This window comes from Delphinapterus leucas, unplaced genomic scaffold (assembly GCF_059928025.1).
Source record: "Delphinapterus leucas isolate spDelLeu-1000000601 "Yukka" unplaced genomic scaffold, BTC_Dleu_Yukka2 spDelLeu_asBTCV2_sq53, whole genome shotgun sequence".
NCBI lineage: Eukaryota > Metazoa > Chordata > Mammalia > Artiodactyla > Monodontidae > Delphinapterus > Delphinapterus leucas.
Window position 1 is genome coordinate 111,119 of NW_028322262.1, and position 11,449 is coordinate 122,567.

At 33.4% G+C, this 11,449-nt stretch overlaps 1 pseudogene; it reads right to left on the reverse strand.

Annotated features, from left to right (window-relative positions):
- Nucleotides 1-3,645: 3,645 nt before the first annotated feature.
- On the reverse strand, nucleotides 3,646-6,904 carry LOC149743915 (FUN14 domain-containing protein 1 pseudogene; annotated as a pseudogene).
- Nucleotides 6,905-11,449: the final 4,545 nt, after the last annotated feature.

Here is an 11,449-nt window from a genome sequence, read left to right on the forward strand (position 1 = left end):
AGGGAACTAAAATCCCACAAGCCACATGGTGTGGCAAAAAAACAAAACAAAACAAAAAAACTATACTCCAATATAAAATGAAAAGTTAAAAAAAATATATTCACAGAGGAAAACTTTATCTTCTTGGAAAAAAGAGAACATTTGACTATAACAAGGACATATGAAAAGTAAACTAGAATATAATATATCTTTTGAGTTGTATTAAATTTGATGTTTTCAGGTAAACAAGTACAAAATCCAGAGTTCCTTATTTTCTAATCTCGGTCAAATAAAAAGCTCAAGCTTTAAAATGTTATGATACCTCCTCTTTTGATGTCAGGGATGAAGATAAAAAGCTATCCCTCTAAAATTAGGGTTAGACTGTGCAGTCTTTCTTCTTTTTCTCATCAAGATATTATTCTTCTACACACAATTTCGATGAGGAAAACCAACCTGGATAAAGGAACATGACTTCTGTTTAAAATAATTATTTAGGAAATCAGAAATAGATCATCAATAACATGGTTAAATTAATAACACTCTGTTCAAAATAGAAATAAAATGTGTTCACACAGATAAATATAACTGTATTTTAAAATATCAATATTATAATTAAACATGTACTCTGTGTGCACACAGGCATATGTGCACTTTCATACACACACACACACACACACACACACACAAGGACTGTTTATCCAAATTGTTAACATACTTTGCTGATTGCATTTTGGTAATAACTGTGAGAAAGCCAGTGTTATTATTCCTCATTAAATTAGACTATATCATCTGAAAGTAAAAAACATAAAGCTGATCACATTGACAAATTTTACCTAATTTAAAACACTGATACACCAATATAAAAAGCCACTGTTTATATGGTTAGCACATTTGTTAATCCATTGTTTTAATCATTATAGGATTGACAGTTTCATTCTTCTGCAAGCCAGACACATTCGATTTTTGAATCAACCCTTCTAATAACTCAGATGTCTAAGATTAAACATTTAAAATAAGCTACAATGCAAATTTGACCAAGTGAAATGCATTTGGTGTGTTTCAGGATCATAACAATTAAGAGATGATAGCTATTGTTCTAAAATAAAATTCTATGAATGTAATATTTAATGAGATTCAGAAATATTATAACACATTCACGTAAAATTTTACTCCATCATTAGTGAGAAGCATAGTAATTCAACTGTCTTAAAGCATGTACATAACATTTTATTGCAGAAAGGATCAGAAACATTTAAATTCTCACTGTGCATAGTAATGAAAGTTGTATTTTACCTAACTAAAAATGTGAACTGCAAAATTGCAAGATTTCCTGTAGGAAAATATAATACCAGTTTCTTTGTGGAGTTTTTGATACATTGGTAAAGAGTATAATTACAATTGCAAACAATTATTTTGCTTGGACATTAAAAATAAAATAGTTTACCTAAATAGCAAATAATAGGAGTTTTGTCTTAATTAAATCACCTAGAAGTTCTGTCCTTGTAGTGTCTTTTTTTTTTTTTTTTGTGGTACGCGGGCCTCTCACCATTGTGGCCTCTCCCGTTGCGGGTCACAGGCTCCGGACGCGCAGGCTCAGCGGCCACAGCTCACGGGCCTAGCCGGCCTGCGGCATAAGAGATCTTCCCGGACCGGGGCACGAGCTCGTGTCCCCTGCATCGGCAAGCGGACGCTCAACCACTGCGCCACCAGGGAAGCCCTCCTTGTAGTGTCTTTTAAATAGAATGAATCTCAAAATAATTCCAATGAATAAAGATAATGTCTTATGACATTCAAGTGCACCATTTATAGTGAAATTCAGGTAATATGTTGGCAGCTGGTAGGAAGCTCCAAACACAGAAGTATTTCCACAGGGTTTGTTTAGATTTAGGTGGATTTCCAACAGTTACTGTGATTTTAATTCATCAGTCCTCTACAGTGGGATTTCTGAATATATAATCTGTACAGCACTTTCATCAGAATCAGCAGGAGTGCTTATTTCAAATGTGAATTCCTAGGTCCCATCAGAGACCAAATGAATCAAAATCTAGGTGGCAGAGCATGCATTTGCATTTTAATGATTTGTCCAAGTGATCCTCATGCACATTAAGTTTGAGAACGCATGTGCACCCTTAAATCCAAGTAAAGAATGTATGAAATATATATCAAGTAGTTCACAGAGTTGTTAGGTGAGCAAATGCTGTAAAATAAAACAAATAGTTTATATAATCTGACAATTATAACCTATTTCACAAACTTTAAGCACAAATGAGGAAGATTAAAGGCTCAGAGTGTGCCAAGGTCACAGACCTCTTAGCCTTGGTGATTTTCAAGCTTGCCTGAAGAGTCCCCAGGAGGACTACAGGTACACTATAGATAACAATGTCACAATACAATCTACTGAATGAGAATCTCTTGGGGCAGAGGTCTGATAATCATTACGTTTAGCTATCTAGTCTGGTGACATTTATCATTAAGGAAGTTTGGAATATACTTCCTTGAGCATTCCCAGGCTGACACTACAAAACACTCATAATAATCTGAATCGCTAGTGTGGCATTATAGCCTTAGTTAGCCCAATCACTTTAATTTATGTCTCTAATATCTATTAACACCCTATATGCCATTACTTTTTACTTCAAAGGATTGGCTTAATACCGACATCTTATTACTGTTTTTACCTAGGATAGTTTTTAATGAATAATCATTAATGTACTCAATATTTGTACAATCTAATCTGTGAGCTGTCTGATATAATTTTCCTACATGAATTTTCAAAAGTTTCATTGCATATACAAATGCATTAATAGCATTTGTATTGACAATAGGGGAAATTGTCATATCTTATAATTTGACGAGGTGTGGTCAGTAGTGATTTTTTCTCTAAATATTCACTTCCATATATTTTTCTATATATTTTCTATAAATTCAATATCTTGAAATATGTGTATATATTATGGCATGAGACAAACAAGCTTAGAAATGATTACTCTTATCAACATTCACATAAGTATATTGATTCAAGGCTTATAATTTAAAAAACGTCATAATGAATACAAGTGAAAACAGAAAAAGTAAAATCAGTCATCTCTCAGTTAAGAAAACATTTATACAACTGTTTAAAAATAACTGTAAAATTCAGTTGTATATATTCATTACTATACAGTAAAACCAAAAACTCAGTTCCTTAAAAGAATCTCCTTCAAGAATAATCTGTAGTTTAGAGTGGCTTAAATGACCAGCTTCCTTGCCTGTTCTTTGCCAGTGTTTTCTGTGCTGGGAAGCAGAGAATGCAAAGGGCAGCACCGTATTCTGGCCCTGCAAGAGAAACAGAATGGTAAGATTTGGGAGATACAAGCTGCACTAATTATGTCACAGAGACTAGAACAGCAGTGATTTTTCCCCCTTTATTATTATTTTATATCAGTAGAATCTATTTAATATACACAATAATTCTATTATTTCTAAGACCTTCCACAAAAGGGCATTACAATCCTTTTAGTTTATTGCAAACATATATATTTTTTAAAGTGGATTCACTTTATTTATTTTTTGGCTGCGCTGCAGGATTTGTCAGAAGACAAACAGTAAGTTGTGAGCTCCATTTTGCCCAACTACTTTTTTCTTCACACCCTGGAGAATCTGGTGTCTGGAACTGTAGAGACGTCATCATGTTACCACCCCTTCTCCCCTCAGGTTGAATCCACTGTGACAGAACACTCATGTCCTTAAGAGGCAAGGCCTAGCAAATAGCCTCTCACAAATCCACTGAACATCACAATGTCCTGTTTGATAAATTCTGTTGCTGCTTCAATTATATTGCTGATTTCAGGTGCTGCTTTATTTGCTCATTTCTGAATCAGGTCTTCCTGCTTTCTTTATATCTTTTTTCAACTCTGTCCCAGTTGATTTGCACATAGTTACTTTGACTGGTAAATCTGAAGAAGATGGCCAGCAGCCTACTGTTGCTGTAAGTTTTCCAACTTTCTGGAACAAAAATCCTGCACAATGGCCAGTGCAATCTGGATGGCTACTGAGTATTGTTCTACCGGAAGTGCCAAACTATGGCCAAACATAGATTCTACCAGCGGTGTCTTCATGTATACTGAGTTAGGTCCAATATGAATCATCATCACTTTCATATTCAGGTGAGAGAGATCCCATCTAGACTGGCCTGGCCTTGGAATCCAGAACCAAGTGAAAAGGACTCAGCTGTCAAAGGGGGGCAAAGAGGGCCTGGGGTTGGAAGAAATGGTCATAGACATAGAAGTAAGCACTTCATGAAAACTAAGCAAATGGTATTTCTAGGTAAATCAGCCTTTCTGTGCTGGACTAATTAAAAGAACTTCACAGCTCTCTATCCCCAAGCTTTCTCACCCTCTGGAATTGAGGGCTTTTACTGTTTCCCCCATTATTTTTTTAATTAAGTAATGAATAGTATTTTGTTATTATTTTTGGCTGCATGGCATGGCATACATGATATTTTCTCCCTGACCAAGGATTGAACCTGTGCTCCCTGAAGTAGAAGCATGGAGTCTTCACCACTGGACCCCCAAGTAAGTCCCTGAAGAGTATTTTATAGATAAGAAAACTTTAGCCTCAGCAGGATTAATTTGAGGGCAGTTCCAATAGCTAGTTTCCCAGAGATGCACTTGAAGTGGTCCTTTCAGTTTTTGCAAACTAGAATACCTGATAGTGTTTATCAGTGCAACACGTCAGGTGCGGTGTAAAGGTATGGGTACTGAAAAAGTAATATTGACCCTAACTATGCATTCACGCACAGGCATTTACAGATTTTTACCCAGTCTTTGATATTAAAAGATAGGTTCTCTGAGTCTGATCAATGTCAGCCTCTTGAGATGCACTAAAGTGAAATTCAGAAAAAGTTGAATAACTTAAACTACTCTGGAGTTACAGACAACTGAAGTAGAAAGCCTCTTAAGCAATGTGAGAGAAGAAAAAAAGGGGCAAAAATCTACCTACTAGCTTGGGTTGTAGAACTCATGTTTTTAGGAGTTGGGAGAAAAGAAACTTTGGAGCAGGTGTTTCATGTGACAGATCATTAGATCTGTTATCTAGGTCTGTATTAGATCTGTATAGTATCTATTGAGATACTACAGATGAGGAAAGATGTTAAGTGTATTTGCTTTGTATCATCGATGGAGATGTTTTGCTGCCTCTGAAAGCTTGCTGTCAAGATTTAATTTAATATTTAATTAATTTCCTCTCTGCCGATCTGTGATTTCCCTTAATGCCATTTCCTTAATGCCATTTCCCTTAATGCCATTTCCTTTTCTAGAGAGATCACAGATTACTGTAAATTATTTGTGTTCAGTGAGGATGGGCATAACGGTAGTAATAATGAGAACAAGAATAGTGACTGGACATTTATACATAAAATGAATTCTGTTAGAAACACCTATAAATATTGTACCAGCGTTATTAATTGGCTTAATAAGATCAATTGGCATAATAAGATCTAAGTTGTTTATTATAAATAAAATGAATAAAAATTCACTAGTCAGCAATAGATATTAGTATTTTTCTTTTTTAAAAATCTCTTCTTTGCTAGCCCTAAATGCTTTATTTCTTAGGAGTCTAATATTGACTTCACTAGTCTTAGTGGAGTTACCAGCTTGTGGCTGAATCACGCTCACTCTAGTATTCAGACATGGTTTGACACATCTAAATTAGGGTGAGGAAGATTATTCCAGAATATCGAGGCTCTCTTTTGTCAGGAATTGGGGGATGGGGACTTATTCTGAATAAAGAGGAAGTGAAGACTGGAAAGGTTACTTGGTCAACAGAGAGAAAAGATTAGCCTGAAAATAGAAACTGTCATTCCCAACGTTCTCAAGCTCAGACTGCATCAACATATGAATACTTGGCACTAAGTAAATGGTTATAAAAAAACACATCTAATTCCCAGTCTGTAATCTACCAGTGACATTAAAAAATAAGATACCACCACTGGTGATGATGTAAGTGTTGTTTTCGAGAAGGGCTGCTAGTACAGCTTATGATAGCATCTTAATAAACAAAATATTAGTTTTGAGTTGTAATGAGGATTAAAACTTAGATTGAGAATCAAGCTTCTCTGCATATATGTATGTATAAGGAAAATCTATTTTTCCTTAAAACACCTGCATTGTATCACTTTAGAGGTAAAGGATGGTTTTCTCCCTTCTTAAATCTCCTCTTGATAAATATATTTTCATTGGAAGATGTTTTAAGTAGTCCCTCATCTAAGTGGAAAGATTACAGGTACCATAACAGGGAATCTTCAAGAATATAAGGAAAATATTTTACTCAGAATCAGTTCTTACATGAGATGATATCAAGTCACTAGTTAATTTCTAGAAAGAATAAATGCCATGGGCATAGAAAAATAGGAACTGATGAATAAGAAAGGCAATCTTCATCAAGGTTTGTTTCTTGGAATATGTATAGCTAGAGCCTGTATGACACTTTTCGTTTTATTTTAATTGCTAATACAATTTTTCTATATTTTAAAAATTGATATTGTTCATATTAAGAACATTTATTTGAAATGTCTTACAAAGCATTCTAACACATCCTGAAACAGTGTAGTTTTTCTTTAGCTGCTGTACTACCTCTCTACCCTCCCTCAATAAAACACACAAAACACCTTACTACAACCTTAATACTTTAAAAATTTTTTTTAAAAACTCCAAAATTACAGCTCAAATAATTATTTAACCAATAAAAATAACATTATTTTATGAGACTCATTTTAGGGAGTATTAGTTGTTATCTTGTAATTCTACATTTTTTCTCATTCTTCCCTTCCATTTTATTTCCGCTCCTCTTTTAGCATACCTTCATACGTCTGTCATCATTTTGCTCACGAGAAAAAAAGGTGACATTTTTAAATATCAAGTAATATGTGTTATAGCTTTGCTAAACATTTCACCACCAGTTTGTTGCAAGAGATTCATAAATCAGATTTTCATTAAAAAAGAGAAAGAATCAACACCATATGTTGTGCTAAATCCTATGCAGCTGCTGCTACAGCAGCTTAATAATGTGTGAACTAGAAGGCATTCAGTACTCTGTGTGATATACAGGACTGTAACTTCTTTCAAATGTTGTGATTTTTTTTTAATATTAAGATTAAAATCTAAGAAAACATGGTAAAATGGAATAACTTAGAAGTGTTAACATTTATTTTATAGAAAAGAGAGTTGCTAAATGGCTATCTATAACTGAAATTAAAATACCCAAGTACTCTTGAAATTGAAATAGAAAAGCAGGCTCAAACAAGAATGTTGTATATTAATGCAGCTCCTCTTGTAATCTGAACTTCATTGCAATGTACTTTTGCCTAAATATCCATCTAGTTGGCATTTTTATTACAATTCTGCAAATGGAAAGAGAGCAAATGAACCATTTACTGCCTTTATTTTCTAAGTATAATCATGTTTCTGTTTTCCATTCAATGATAGTCAACTCTTTTCCACTCCAACATAAAACATTCTTGAGTGTTAAAGATCAGTTATGGTAAGAGGTTGATATTGTACCCCATGCTCATTTATATGACAATGTGCAGAATGTCACAATCAGTTATTTATAAACTTTAGTTGAGAGGTCAGGAAATAATACCCTAATGTAAAACTGTGCATATTTTAAATAATATTTACGGACCAACCACATATGAGATATAAACACTACCCTACATATACATCTTAAATTTATTAGATTTGAAGTAACAACACTGAAGGAGGAAAATCATTTTTAAAAGCACCATAAAGCAAGACAGTAATTTTCTTCTTAAGTGTGCTTTTTTTAGATTTGTTTTTTATTGAGGTAATGTCAGTTTATGACATTATGTAAGTTCCATGTGTACAACATGATATTATCTACTTCTGCATACTTTTCAACATGTTCACCACCAAAAATGTAGTTTCTGTCCATCACCATACAGCTGATCCCATTAAATGTGCATCTGCACATGGAAATTACATGCTTCTCTTTCATTGAAAAGAAACACCTCATGATAATGATGATTAATTTTCCTATGTTAATATTAATTTGCATTATTTCTGCATGTATCATGATAGAACAGAATGAGTTCATGAATTAGTGTGAAAAAATGTTTCCTTGCTATAGAAATAAGACAGGTGGCTATTTTCCATCTAGTATAAGGACATTATAAGAGCAATCTATAGACCAATATTCTTAATGAATATAGACAAAGAATGTTCAAAACATACTCGGAGAAAATGAATCCAACAATATATAAAAATAAGTATATACGGCTAAATGGGCTTCATCCAGAGAATGCATTGGCAGTTTTATACGTAAAAACTATCGATATAATATACTCTATTAATAGATTAAATGACACACAGCACATGATCATCTCTGATACTGATATAGTAGGATATTCACAGTATATTCACTATTTAATGCCTACTAGGATGACTAAAGTCAAAAGGACAGATCATAAAACTAGCTGGCCAGGATGTTGAGATGTTGGTGGTAGGAATGTAAAATGATATAGACTCCATGGGAAATAGTTCAGCTCTTTCTAAAAATGTTAAAAATAGAGTTACCATATAATCCAGAAATTCCCCTCCTCGGTATTTTCATATGTATATACCTATGAATAATAAAAACATATGTCTACCATAACTTCTTTTCACTTTTTCACAGCAGCATGGTTTATTAATAGACAAAAAGTAGAAATAATCTGAATGTCCATCAACTGATAAATGAGCAAATAAAATGTGTTATATCCATACAATGAAATATTATTCATTGTAAGAATTAAGTAATGATACATGCTACAATATAGAAAAACCTTGTAAATTTTATTCCAGATATAAAAAGACATCCACAAATATGACATATTGTATGAGTCCATTTATACAGCATAATTAAATTAGTAATTCACAAAAAGGGGCATATTAAAACATTCAAGTGTACAGAAACTAAACAATTCACTTACAAATAACACTTGGGACAAAAAAATACTCAGGAAAATAGAAAATATTTTAATGAGTAAATATGGAAGCACAGTAGACCAAAATTTGTTCAATATAGCTAAAACAGTCTTGAGATATGTGTCTTTAAGTATTTATATTAGGAAAAAAAAGAATTATGAATACAATGAATACAATGACTTAAGATGCTGGAAAAAGAAAATCAAATTAAACCCAAAGAAAGTAGAAGAGAGAAAATTAGAAAGGTAAGAGTTGAAATTAATAAAATAAGATAATTGTACCTATAATAATTAACAATAATAATTAGATTAAAATTTTAAAGAGAAAATGCAATAAAATAAAAATCTATGAACTCAAAATAAATTTCATTAATTGATTTCTATGATAGACTATTGATGGAATTCTCATCTTCATCTGTGTTCTTCCATCTCTGATGTTTCACCTTCTTTTAAAAGCTTACATAATTAGGTCAGCCACACAAGAATAATCTCCCTTCTGCATAACACACAGTTAGCTTATTAGTAAACTAATCACAGAAGTGATATCCCATTATATTCCAGACTACACCCACAGTCAAGAGAAGGAGATTATATAAGTCATTTACACTACAGTGCAGGGATCTTAGGGGAATATCTTAGAATCTTCTCTATCACATGATTAGAATATACAGACATGAGGGAATTCCCTGGTGGTCCAGTGGTTAGGACTCTGGGCTTCCACTGCAGGGGGCCTGGGTTCAATCCCTGGTCAGGGAACTAAAATCCTGACAGCCGCATGGCACAGCCGAAAAAACAACAACAACAACAAAAAAAAACAGGTATGAATCACCATGATTAGTTGTGTACTTATTTTGTGTGCTATTTCCATAGTTTACATTAATCATTAAAAAAATGATTTTTAAGTATTCTTGAAGCATTAAAATGAGCTACTGGGCTTCCCTGGTGGCGGAGTGGTTGAGAGTCCACCTGCTGATGCAGGGGACGCGGGTTTGGCCCTGGTCCAGGAAGATCGCACATGTCACGGAGCGGCTGGGCCCATGAGCCATGGCCGCTGAGCCTGCGCGTCCGGAGCCTGTGCTCCGCAACGGGAGAGGCCCCAGCAGTGAGAGGCCCGTGTACTGGAAAAAAAAAATGAGCTACTGTTTTAGGGGGTACACTAATTTTGTTAAACATTTTAGTCTAGAAGCCTCCATCTTTGCTTCTAGTAGCAACTCCCAAAGGAAATCACTATCCTGATTTCTGACAATATAGATTATTTCTCTCAGGCAATTTTGAAAATCAGTTCTGGAATTAGTCTTTCCAGTTTTTATCTTTACATCTTTCCTTCTTTTCCATTGCTTCAAAATTGACATCTCATCCTCCTCCCACAAACAATAACAACAACAACAAAATATATATATTTCCTTAGAGAAACCGAATGATTCTTAGAATTAGGAGGGGAGCAATGTTATTTACCAGCAGAGTGTTACAACGATCTGCCCCAGCGCCCTTCCTTACCCCAGCATGCATTTCATTAAGAGTTTGCTATGTCAAATAAGTACAAAAATATTGAGAGTGCAGATAGCATGTGGAAGGTCATCGTTGTTGCTTGTTTATTTTTCTGCACTTGTTGCCTTTTCTACTGATATAGAGAAACTGACAGAAAAATCTAGTCTCTAACACCATTTACATGTTTACAAATTTGATGATAAGCTTAATTTTATAATAAATATTATTTTTTCTTGAGTTTCCATCTACATGCCATTCAACAGCATTTGGCCTTTACTTCATATTTTCAGAGGAGTCATTATTACTAAATTTTTTGGGTTTTAATATGTTCCTTTGACATCCATAAATCTAGCTTCAATAATAAACATTAGAAAGAGGCAGATGGAAAAAACAAGAGAATAAATTTAAAAAATTGAAAAAGAGCAAAAAGTTGTGAAATAGGGAAAATAAGAAAGAAGAAAAGTCTATACTGCCTGAAAAAAATCAGTTGTATTTGAGTGTTATTAATGTCATAGTAGATATTTTATGTATTTATTAATTTAATTCATGACTAAAATTAATAATTTTTTATCTTCTCAAATATCCTGGTGTTCCACTGGGCTTATCAAAACCCAGTATTTATTTTACTATTCCTAAATCCAGGCATTACAAATTACAAGTTAATTCTGTTAAAAATGTGTCCTTATATCTTGTTAATGGTTATTTAGGAGGCTTTACAACATGAAATTTTATGTTACTACTAAAATAGATTTCTACTATGTGAAGATACCCAAATTTAGTACAGTGCACAAAGTTTTATGAGATATTTCCTGTTATGTTCTGCCAATATATACAGTTTATGATTTTTAATTTATTTTTCATGATATTTATGATTTTTTATTCATTTAAAACATTTTTCCTTTTCAATTTGATTAGTTTTACAGCTATTCACTGGTCTCTTCTCAATCTTTCTCCCTTTCATTCATTCTTTCTTTCTTTCCTCTTTTTAATTTTCTGACTATGTCATTATTGCAATTTTTC